The sequence below is a fragment of the Camellia sinensis genome, chromosome 2, assembly GCF_055761805.1.
Source record: "Camellia sinensis isolate YWXY chromosome 2, ASM5576180v1, whole genome shotgun sequence".
Taxonomy (NCBI): Eukaryota; Viridiplantae; Streptophyta; class Magnoliopsida; order Ericales; family Theaceae; genus Camellia; species Camellia sinensis.
The window spans coordinates 84722791-84734340 of NC_138962.1; positions in this window are offsets into that span (position 1 = coordinate 84722791).

The window sequence follows — 11550 nt, forward strand, 5'->3', positions numbered from 1 at the left end:
AGAGCTGCCATAAGCTAGTATAGGTGAAGGAACAAACAATAGTTTGAATTTTATATATTAACTTAAAATTACCTAAACCCAACAACACAAGAGCTAAAGAAGCCTTTATGAAATACGTGTTGTTTCTTCAAAAAGGAAAAAGCCCTAGTTTGCAAAACAAGTAAACTTAATTTAACAAACAGTAATGTAATAAAGAAAGATTTGAGTACTACTTGTCCTAGAAAACTGTAATAGCATATGGACTTTTATAGTTTTAGACTTTAGGGAGAGATAATAGAAATGATGGAAAAAAAAGGAAGAAACAGGCCAAGGCAGACAGAGAGTCAAACCATAGATCCTGAAATTGAGGCCCTTGGGGAGACAGCATTTTAGTTATATTAATTGAAAATTTGAAGTGTTGGTTGGTTGGTTGGAAGAGTCCGAGGCTTAAGAGGACTGGTTGTGTTGTGCTAGCTGGTTTGGATGACATCAAACATTGTCATCAACTATATATGCACATTATAAAAACTATATATTTATAAATATAATTTTTATATAAAAAATGGGTAAATTACATTGACCTCCGTTGAGATTTAGAGAAATACAGTAAATTTTATAGTTTTGACATAATTACACTGAGTTTCCTTACAATTTTAATTTATATAATACTTAACTCCCTTTTCATCAATAATTTATTGGTTATATGAATAAAAAATTATAAAATATATAATTTACATTGTTCATTTTTATATTTTCGCAATATCTACATTAATTTTAGTCAATTTAACCTTACTAAAAGAAAGATTAATGTAATTATGTCAAAACTGTGGGACTTACAGTATTTTCTCCAAATCTAAAGGGTGATCGGTGTAATTTATCTTTCTTTTTTTTTTTGTTTTTTTTTATAAAAATTATCTAGAATGGTCTGGCAATAACAAATTTTAAAATATAAATCAAAATAATAAATGTTTCGATTTGAAACGAAAATGTCACTATATATCATCTCATTCTATGTGAAAATTAAGCTACAAAATTCTATTTTCATATTGTTACTATAAATAAATAAAAAGCCCTAGAATCATGAAGTATTTTTTAGTTCTGAAATGACTAGAATCCTTGTTTAATCATCACTTTAGCTTGTCATGCTACCCTAAGAAATAATAAGATCTGTAGATTGTCTAATGGTAGCCATTTTTAAGGTTCACCATCAATGTGTTTGTTTTAGACTAGACTTCAATTTATAACCACAATAAACCCATAAAACTGGAGAGCTCTTTTCACCTCTTTAAGAACCCTATATTATGTCGGCAAATTCAAGTATCTTTGATTCACTATGCCAGGTTCATAATCACATTTATCATTCTTATATATCTCTTTTCTTTCATAATCACAATGCCCTAGTAGGCTAGTGCATGAATTTTTATTTTTGTTGGGGCAAGTTCTGTCCCATAAATTCTAATTAAAACACAGTCAATGATTTTTTGTTTCTAAATTTGACTGTCTCTATGTTTTAAAAACTCTTATAATTATTGAACTATGTGTAAATCTCTAGGTAAGAAGTGTTTTGAAACCTAAGAATAAAAAGATTTGAGACAGAAAATTAAGGCATCTAATGTACATCAGTCAAATTTTACTAAGTTGTTTTTGTAGACTAAGATTCTTTGTAAGTTCATAAACCACTTAATTAATTATGTTTTGGGGTTTGAATCATCCTTAAACCATCCTCACAAGATTATTGTACAAAAAATTTATTATAGATAATCCTAGCAGCATAACAATTATGATTTTAAATAAATAGAGAAAACCGATAAAAAGTCCATCTTAAAGAGTGTATAAGGTAGTAGATCCAAGGAAAAATCTTATTTGTTGATAAGGATACGTTGGAAAAGTCGACGATGTTGGAGAAAGTCCCCAAAAAATTTCAAAGGCACCGGAAAAGTCTCTAACAAATTGGCCAAAAAAGTCGACGGTGGTGCTGAGATAGAGAAATGTGTGATATTCAACAGATAAGGTGTTGAATGAGTGACATGTGTCACATTTGAATAGATAGGTTGTTTGGTGAATTTCAATAGATAGGAAATTAAGCTTAGTGAATTTCAACAGATAGACAAATTGAGTGATTTCCAGCAATAAAATGATTTCAAGAGATAAATAGATGAGTTGATTTCAACACATAGTTGTATTTTTTTAACAAATTATGTCATTTTGGCCCAATTAGATTAAAATTTGGGCCTAATGGCCCAAAAGATTAAAAAATGAACCTATGGCCTGAGTACCCTTTTAAATATGAGGGACTTACGGATTGGTCCTATTAATCAAAATTATTTACCTATTAGTCCTACTTATTTTTCACCTATCAATATTCCCAAAATATCCTCCCCACATATTTTTCATCCCTATTATTAGCACTGCCAGGACTCTCTCCCGCCTAACTACTACCTCTGGTTACCATCTCCAGTCGATGGTGCTGATCTTCGATTGTTGGTGACCACTATCGGTAGTTATCTTCGACCTTTGGAAGCCATCTTTGACATCTGACGATCATTTTCTAGTGATGTTTTTTGATAATTCTCGAGACCACCTCCAACTAGTGATAATTTATCATTGAATGTTTGTCAAGAAAAATTACGAAGAAAATCCCGTCGTCGTCATCATCACAAATCAACATAAGATTTAAAGATATATTCAGTGATAAATTTATCATTGATTGTTTGTTAAAAAATTACAAAAAGAAAATTTTGTCATCATCGTCACAAATCAACATAAGATTCAAAGACATATTCAGTGATAAATAAATCACTGATATATTAAACCCTTGTTTGGAACATATTTGATTTGAGAGAAATAAAGAGAGAGGAAAGGGGATAGAGAGAGACGAGATTCGAAGAATCACTATTGCTTATAGTTGTTTGAACTTGATTGTACCATAAAAACAACTAGATCGATGTAGATTTAAAATTTTTTAGGTCACCAGAAAAATGGTAGGTAACAAGGACAACAAAGATAAAGGATAGTGGCAGCGACGATAATATATCTGCAACGTGGAGCAGAGATCAACGACATCAGAGGTGGTTGGTGAACAGTGGCGGTGGATCAGAGATAGTAAAATATAAATCGACGACGATGGATATAGTTGGTGAAAGATGGCGGTGGCGGTGGCGGTGGCGGTGGCGGTGGCCGGCGAAGGTGGTAATGGTCAGTGACAGATAATAGTGGTGGTGGTGGGAATAGCCATGGCGACAATGGTGGTGTGGTGACAATGGTTGTTTGAAGCTCTTTAGATAAATGGGGGAGAGAGGGAGAGAGAGAGTCTTTTGAAAAAGTGACCAAGAGAATAATGACATTATTTAGGGTGACACAATACAAAAGAGTCAGATGCAAAAATACACCACTCAAGGGCAAAAATGACAAAACAATAGAAAATCAAGACTAATCCGGGCACTTCAAATATGGATTGGATTTTTGTGAAATTAAGTCTACTAGACAGGATAGGTGCCGGTAATTTACCCTTTAAATAACGATATCAGACTATGTATCGATACCAATGTTACAGTCGTTTATCAACCGATATCGAACATTATTAATTGATATATTAGTAAATAATGGTATTATAAAACTAATAATTTCTTATGCAATGACTTATACAATATGTAACAGTGAATTTGTAAAACCTGATTATTGTATTAAAAAACCAGAAAATTATTAGCTGGATAAAGGTATTGTTCTACCAAGTTTGGGGCAATATATGTAGAAGTAATAACATCAAAACAAGTCGTCCAAGGAGTACGGTTCATCACATGGAGATGGGGTGGGAGACAATAGCACAACCACCCCCACAACCTCGTGGTATCCTATTAATAAGCCTCACCACACTGCCCCATTACTTATCAAAAAACAAAAAACAAAAAACAAAGTCTCATCTCCAATTTGACCATATATATACATCATGATCAATCTCTCCTCACAAAACTCACAATCACCACATACCATTTTGACTATTCTTCTCTTTTCACTTCTTTAAATTCCACTACTTTAGCTTCCCCAACAAGTTCAATCTCTCTCTCTCTAGCATAATATTTATTCTTCCCTTCTTAGCTTATATACATCACGATCAATCTCTCTTCACAAAACTCACAATCACCACATAGCCAGTTTGACTATTCTTCTCTTTTCACTTCTTTAAATTCCACTACTTCAGCTTCCCCAACAAGTTCAATCTCTCTCTCTCTCTAGCATAATATTTATTCTTCCCTTCTTAGCTTAGATAGCAAACCCCTCTCTCTCTCACACACACACACAGAGGACAACTCTATAGAAAGGAGTTAGTGTGCAGTACCTAGCAAGAAATGTCAATCTTAAAGAGTCAAGTTGGTTATTTTTTACTACTTTTGCTGAGCATTTCAGCGTTACACCAAGCAGCGTTGGGAGCTAGATATCTCGAAGAGATAAAGAATGAGAACCCGACTCAGACTCAGACTCAAACTCAGTTATTAACGAAAAGTTTCAACAGTACAACCAATGAAGGCTTTTTTGCAACCATTGATAGAGAAGTACCATCATCTCCCGATCCTCTACACAACAGGTAATCTTCAAAGCCTGTGAGTTCAGGTCATCGATCGTTGGCTTTCAAAAGGTCAAAGGGAGAAGCTGTATATAAACCACCATAACATTCGGTTTATTGATCTTGAGTTTGTTAGAAATACTGCAAAACAAATAATATTTGAATGCTATAAGAGATTTTATTTATTATTATTATTATTATTTTGAATGTTGAATTTGAGGTTTAAATAGATATAAATGGTCAAGAATTAGAAGATTGCATTTTGGTTTGTATTCAAGCTTTGTTAATGATGAAAAGGTAATAACTCTTTTTTTTTTTTTCCTTCTTAAAGGATGGCGTTTAGTTGTAATGTTTATCTTTCTTAATGTCTATTATTTGACAATGCCCTCATTTTTCATTTTTTTTGGGGGGTTATTGCAGCACTTGTTCTTGTTTTTGTTTTTGTTGTTATTTTGTTAATTTGTTAATCCTTGAATCGTAGTTATGAGAAGCAGGACTGAGAAGCATGGAAGAAAAAAATGGAAAGAGGGGAATTAATTGAGAAGAAGAATATGAAAATTGTAGTGTGAGAAATATTTAATTAGGAAACAGCAGCAATAACCTTAAGGAGAACGCAAATGGTGGTGAAAATGATAATTTTTACATATGTGGGATTTTTTATTTCCTATCCTTAATTTCTAAATGATAATTGTTTATGGGTTATAAATTATAAACATGGGAAGAAAGCAAAGGAAAATCAAAACCATTTGACAATGGTGAAAACCAAATCAACCAAACCTTGTGTCCCAATGGTTTTGTCAGCAATACTTTACAGTTGTATTTAGTTCATGGATTGGATAGGGTGTGTGAAATGTATCATATTTATTATTATAATTTTTTGGTAACTCAGTATCCGGCTCATTGGACTAACTAATCCGAAAGACCAATCTCACCATCCACTTGTATGGGTCTCAATTAAAGTCAAGGCAAAACTCTATATCAATTGGCCTAATAAATTATTTACACGTAAGAAGTTTTGAACCTCCAAACCTCAAGCCTTCATTTTCCTTTCCAAATCTCTACTTAAATTTATGAACCAAAATCAAAGATGGGTGACAATATAAGAACACCAAATGCAAATATAAGATGCTACATGTTTTTATTTTTATTTTTAAAGGATAGCTGTTTTAGGCTTGTTGATGGTATCTTTCTTATCTCCCTGGTTCAAGCCTTAACTAATTGGTCATAGGATTGAAGTTCTAGTGGCATAAATTATAAAAACACATGTGAGATTGGGACCAACGGGTTGGCGTGGCGGATGGGGTATTTTTTTGTGGTATGCAATGTTTGAATTTGAGTCTCGCTGTTGCCTAATGTAATTTTGAATGAGATGCCCCTCTGTCAAATATAACACATCGTTTTGGGGGACATAAGAAGAAAAAGTCAACTTTTGATTTAAAAAAAAAAAAAAAAAAAAAAACTAGAAAGTTAAACGGTTAACAAGTTGTTTTTGACCAACTAAAAAAAGTCAAAATTCACATTAATGTATTCACTCAAAATTTTTTTTTTTTTTTTTTTTTTAATGAACTTTCCAAATGTATTAACTAAAAAATTCACAAAACAATCACCCCAAATGCCACTGAGTCTCACTAGTGCATAATACAAGTTCTCCTTTACCCAATTTTGCTCTTATAATTGTAAAAAAAAATTATAAACACAAGAAGAAAAGAAATGAATGGTGAAAAGGAAAATAGTAATAATAACAATAATAATAAGAAGGATGTGAACAAAGATACATGAAAATGTAAATATAGAAATGGAAAGACCATCAAACACAAATCCCTTAAATTAGTGATATTTATATCCTTGTGGGCCACGAGAGGGTTGTGATGGTGATAGGATAAAATTGATAGTGCTCCAAACCAAAGGAGCATCCTTCTTTGACTATGAGGGAGATATTAAAACTATTGCATATGTGACTTCTTCTTCTTGGTAACTCAATCCAATTCACTAGTGTAAAATTTTCCACGATGTGTACTCTCTCAATATTTCAAAAGGCTACTTCTAATGTTATTAAACTCTATTGGTAAGCTAAAAGCACCTCAATGGTATAGGATCTCCATTGGTCATTGTGAGTTTATTTATTTATTTATATTTTATTTTATTTTATTTTCGAGGGGCATCTTGGAAATCAAGTTCAAGAGGAATGCCTTTTTACACCACTTTTTTCAACCCACAATTATGTTACACCGTATTCATATTTACTTATACTTCATGCGAAGTTATGGTTGAAATTGAAAGTTGATTTTATAGCAAAGATGGATTAGACTGCATGGGTATAATTCCAATTTACATCATGGTGATGTCAAAATGATATAACGGGGGAAAAGTGAGTGATTATTCAGTACTCTCGGAGAATGGACACGTAATGCTCTATAAGGTTTTATTGGTGGAGAGGCGTAAGGGCTTACAATTTATATTGGGGATGGAGGAACAATATGGGGCTAAGTAATTAGTGATTGGCTTGGAGTATGACCATGTAGTGTTCCGGGAGTATTGAATAATTTCCCAGAAAAAATGGTCATATTGGAATATCTGTCCTAACAGTTCGTTGGGATCGCCTGATTTGGAAGGGAACAAAAAAAAAAAAAAAAAAGAAAAAGAAATTGATTTGTTTAAGTCCTAATCACTTGTTTGGATTATTAAAGAAGAGATAAATAATGAGAAATTGATTTATCTTACAACTCACTTTTTGAATCTCTCCAAATGTGAAGAGATTGAGACAAAAAAGAAATGACATGATTGTTAATTTTGTATAATAGCAAAACTATTAGAATTTTATGTGTAGGTCCTAGGTGGACTTATTATTTAATAGATCATATGTTAATTAATGACGTTTTTCATTAAATACTATTAAAAAATATCACTAATTATTAATTTTCAGCAATAGTTTAAAAATTGTCACTAATTATAAGTTTTAGCGATTGTTTAAAAAAATCGTCACAAAAAAGTCAATAATTTTTAACTTTCAGTGATAGTTTCAAAAATTCTTCATAGAAAAACATCACTACTTGTAAGTTTTAGAGACAATTTATAAAAATCGTGATAAAAAAAAGTCATTAATTGTCAATTTTTAACAATATAACCAAAAAAAATTGCCACAAAAGATTATTTTTAGCGACAATTTTATTAAGACTTATTTTCAATGGGATTTGATGAAAATTAAATCTAATTATTAAAATCTATTAGTAGTTTACCCATAAATCCATTTAGGTACTAAATAAATAAAAGCATAAAAGGTTATTTTGGTTTATAACTTGTAAGTTTATTCATTTATTTTTTTTTCTAACAATATTGAAGAGAAACTATCTTTCTTTTTTTCTCTCCTATTTTCTATTTTATCATAATTTAATGAATCATTTCATTTTTTTACTGCCTAAATATCCAAATATAGTGTGAAGTTAGATTGGCTAAGATTGACATCTCAGATAACGTATGACTCCATTGGATTGGTTAGAGTTGACATCTCAAATAACTCCATGTAATCGAAACACAATCACTCGTGTACAAACACATATATATACATAAAATTCTATAACATACACTCAAAAAGAGTACCATATATCGTAATTATAATATTTTGTAATTTTTAATTATGATATATTGTGGTGTTTAATATGACTTAATTATGATTTATTGTATTTGTTATTTTAGTTAAGACCAAAAATTTTGATTATGTATGTTTGGATATAACTGAAAATGATATAACATGTCATAATATTTATTTATTTTTTATAATAAAATGTCATATAACTTTTTTTAATTTTTATATATATAAAAAAAAATGTTTGGTAGAATCTCCCTATCCTTGTGGTAGGGTGCAAGGACATGCATTAGTTTTTTTCTGTTTGGAAGCGGGATAAGCAGCTCCACACATCATCACATCCCGTGAATCGATCGGGAAACTCCGGGGTACACTATCCGTAGTCCTCCGGGGTACGCTATCAGTCCACACAACTCAGGATGAGTGACACAAGACATGGGCATGTTTGGTTAAATCTAAGCAAACAAAATTGAAAAATCGCAAATAAATTTCGATTCAGATCAAATCAGACTGTTTTGTTTGCTTTTCATGATACCTGACTTAGTTTTGATTATTAAAATAAGTGAATTATATTTAGTTATGGTTTCAATTTACAACTGAGTTGGACTGTTATATATATATATATATATAATTTGTTATTTATGGTAGATATTTGAGTACATTGTTAATATTTCATATACATTAATAAGTTGTTGTGTATTATCATATAATGATAGAATTAATTCAAAACAATCATTTAAGCAATTCTTATTTGTCAAATGATAACATATTATTTGATTTTTAAGTAGATTATGATCAAGTTGTCAACGATAACAAAGTCTATGAAAATTGTGATTCTAAACGGATTCAAACCGTATTCTTATAATTCGATTCAATTTGATTCATTCGTTTTGAAGACTTTCATGGTTCAATTTGATTCCATATTTAATGAAATTGTATATAGTGATTTGGTCATTTATTTCAAAACCGAATCAAATTGAACCATGTTCGGCCTTTATATTTGGTGCAATTTATTAGAAGTTAAAAGCTAATAATAAAAAAGCAAATGTCCAAAAACATTTTTTAGATAATCAATTTTTTTCAATTTATTTAAGCTATTTTGCCTAATAAATTACAAGCAAAAATTAAATTAAATAATCTGACAAAAACTATCAAAAAAAATAAATTGGTAAATTACAAACACACTCCCTGAGATTTACTTAAATTACAAATTACCACCGTGGTTCTAGAAATTACATTATGCCCCCTAAAGTTTCTAATTTCATAACAAATAGGTCATTTTATTAATAAATCATCAAGTTAATTAACAATTATTAATAATGTTAAAATTTTATTTTAATTAATAATTCAGATAATTTTATTATTTTATGGGTGAATAGTTAGAAATTTCACTTTTTCAATTAATTCTGTTAAATAAAAAATTCTGACAGGAAGATATTTGTAATTTTCTAAACCATAGGAGACAATTCGTATTTTAAACAAATCTCAGACGATATATTTGTAATTTACCCAAAATAAATTATAAACAACTCATTTAAGTTGCAACAAATAGCACCAATGAGCAAGTTGAATACAATTAACATAAAATTTCTCTCTCTAAGTTTAAGAGCTTCTCTCTCTAAACTTTTCTTCTCTTAGGGTTTCAGGAGTGCTGCGGCCGTCGGGGTGGAGGAGGGGCTTCCGGCAGCCTCCGGCCCCCTCCCCTCCTATTTTCTTTTCCCCTTCTCTGCTTTGGTCCAATAATTTGGAAGTTTTGACTTTCCATCCTCTCCCTCCTCTGTGAGGTGTTTGTTTCCCACCACCTCAACTTCGGCTATGGCTTTCGTCGAATCCGTCTTCTCCCATCCGTCTTGCCTCTCTTCAGTGTCGTCTATCATCGCCAGAGTTGTCGCCCTTCATCGTCTTCTTTTCCATCTTCTCCTGGCCTGCTGGATGCCGCCTCCCTTCCTTTGCACTGCCACCTCCTTCCCTGCCGGATTTGCCCCGCCGCTTGCTGAAAGTTTTGGTTGTATAGGCTTGTTGTCTTTGTTTTCCTGGCTTGTCTAGTTATGGGTTTGGCTTGCTATTTTGTTATTTTTTTACGTTTTGTTTGTGAGTTTGTTTTTCTATTTTTTGGTTGCCCATGTTTTGTGGGTTTTGTTGTTTTGTTTGTTGGAGAGTCCATCAGTGGTAAAGTTCAACTTACCCTCTTTGTGGTGGGCGTCTAAAGTATTCCAAACATATTCTATTGCCGAACTCTTATGATCAACTCTGCTTCGCAGTACGAGTACGAGCATGAAATGTACGTCTGAATATTTTTTTAGTCTCCTTCCTTGGCACTTCTAGCTGTATTTCTCCCTTTGTATAGTGTAAATTTTGAATTAGATGGATTCTTATAAGTGCCGTTTTGGCTTTCCTTAATGCATTTTCTACCGATAAAAAAAGAAAAAGAAGAGCAAGTTGAATACAAGGAACCGTTGTGTACAATTTATATGAACAATTTATGACTTTTTAAAATATTTTTTTCATTTAAAAAACGTGTCAAATTATTTGGTATAAGTTTACTTATAACTTCTTAGACAAAGTAATTTAAATAAATTGATTATCTGTAACTTGTAGAAGGCATATTTTTCACTTTTACTTTCTAATTATCAACTATAAACTTACCTTAAAAACAAATAAAACCTGCACCAAACAATTCCAACACCTCTGGCTTTACAGTTGGATTATCATTTTGTTTTGTATTTGTTTTTGAACTAAATATTTTTTTGGCCTCATTGGCATTCCACTTTGGGGGGACTAAAACTTTATTAAGGCATATGGGAAATATAAAAGACATGTTTGGTATAACTTTTAATAAGTTGAAAGTTAATAATTAAAAAAATAAAAGCTAAAAGTACATCTTTTCTTACTTCTCATTAGCTTTTTAAGCTTATTTAATTTTTTTTTGTCTCATAAACTTAAATAGTAAACAGAACATGTACCAAATACTTAGACATAGACTGCACCAAACAGGCCCCTAAATGTATCTGAGATGCAGTTAAATATAGTATAAATAGTGCTAATAACCTTTTCGGGTAAACTGATCTTGGAAGTTTAGGTCATGTTTACATTGCAATTCAACAAAGTACATTGCACACACTGTCTAATCAGTGGACATAAAAATGCAATAGATGGGAAGAGACAACGAGAAAGTGTGAAGTACATTTAACTGAAAAGCATATAGAAAATGCCCAATTTATGGCCAACATCAAGTCCAATAAGAAATGCTCCATACCACAAATAAAGACAATTAAACAAAGCTATATCCATTTGTGAGCAGCACATTTAAATCTCTCTCTCTCTCTCTCTGTGATTCATAGAAGGCATGAATGAAAAGAGAGCAAGAATGATCAAAGAAATGATAACATAGCTGAATCACCACTGTAATCTACAAAGCTTTCTCATG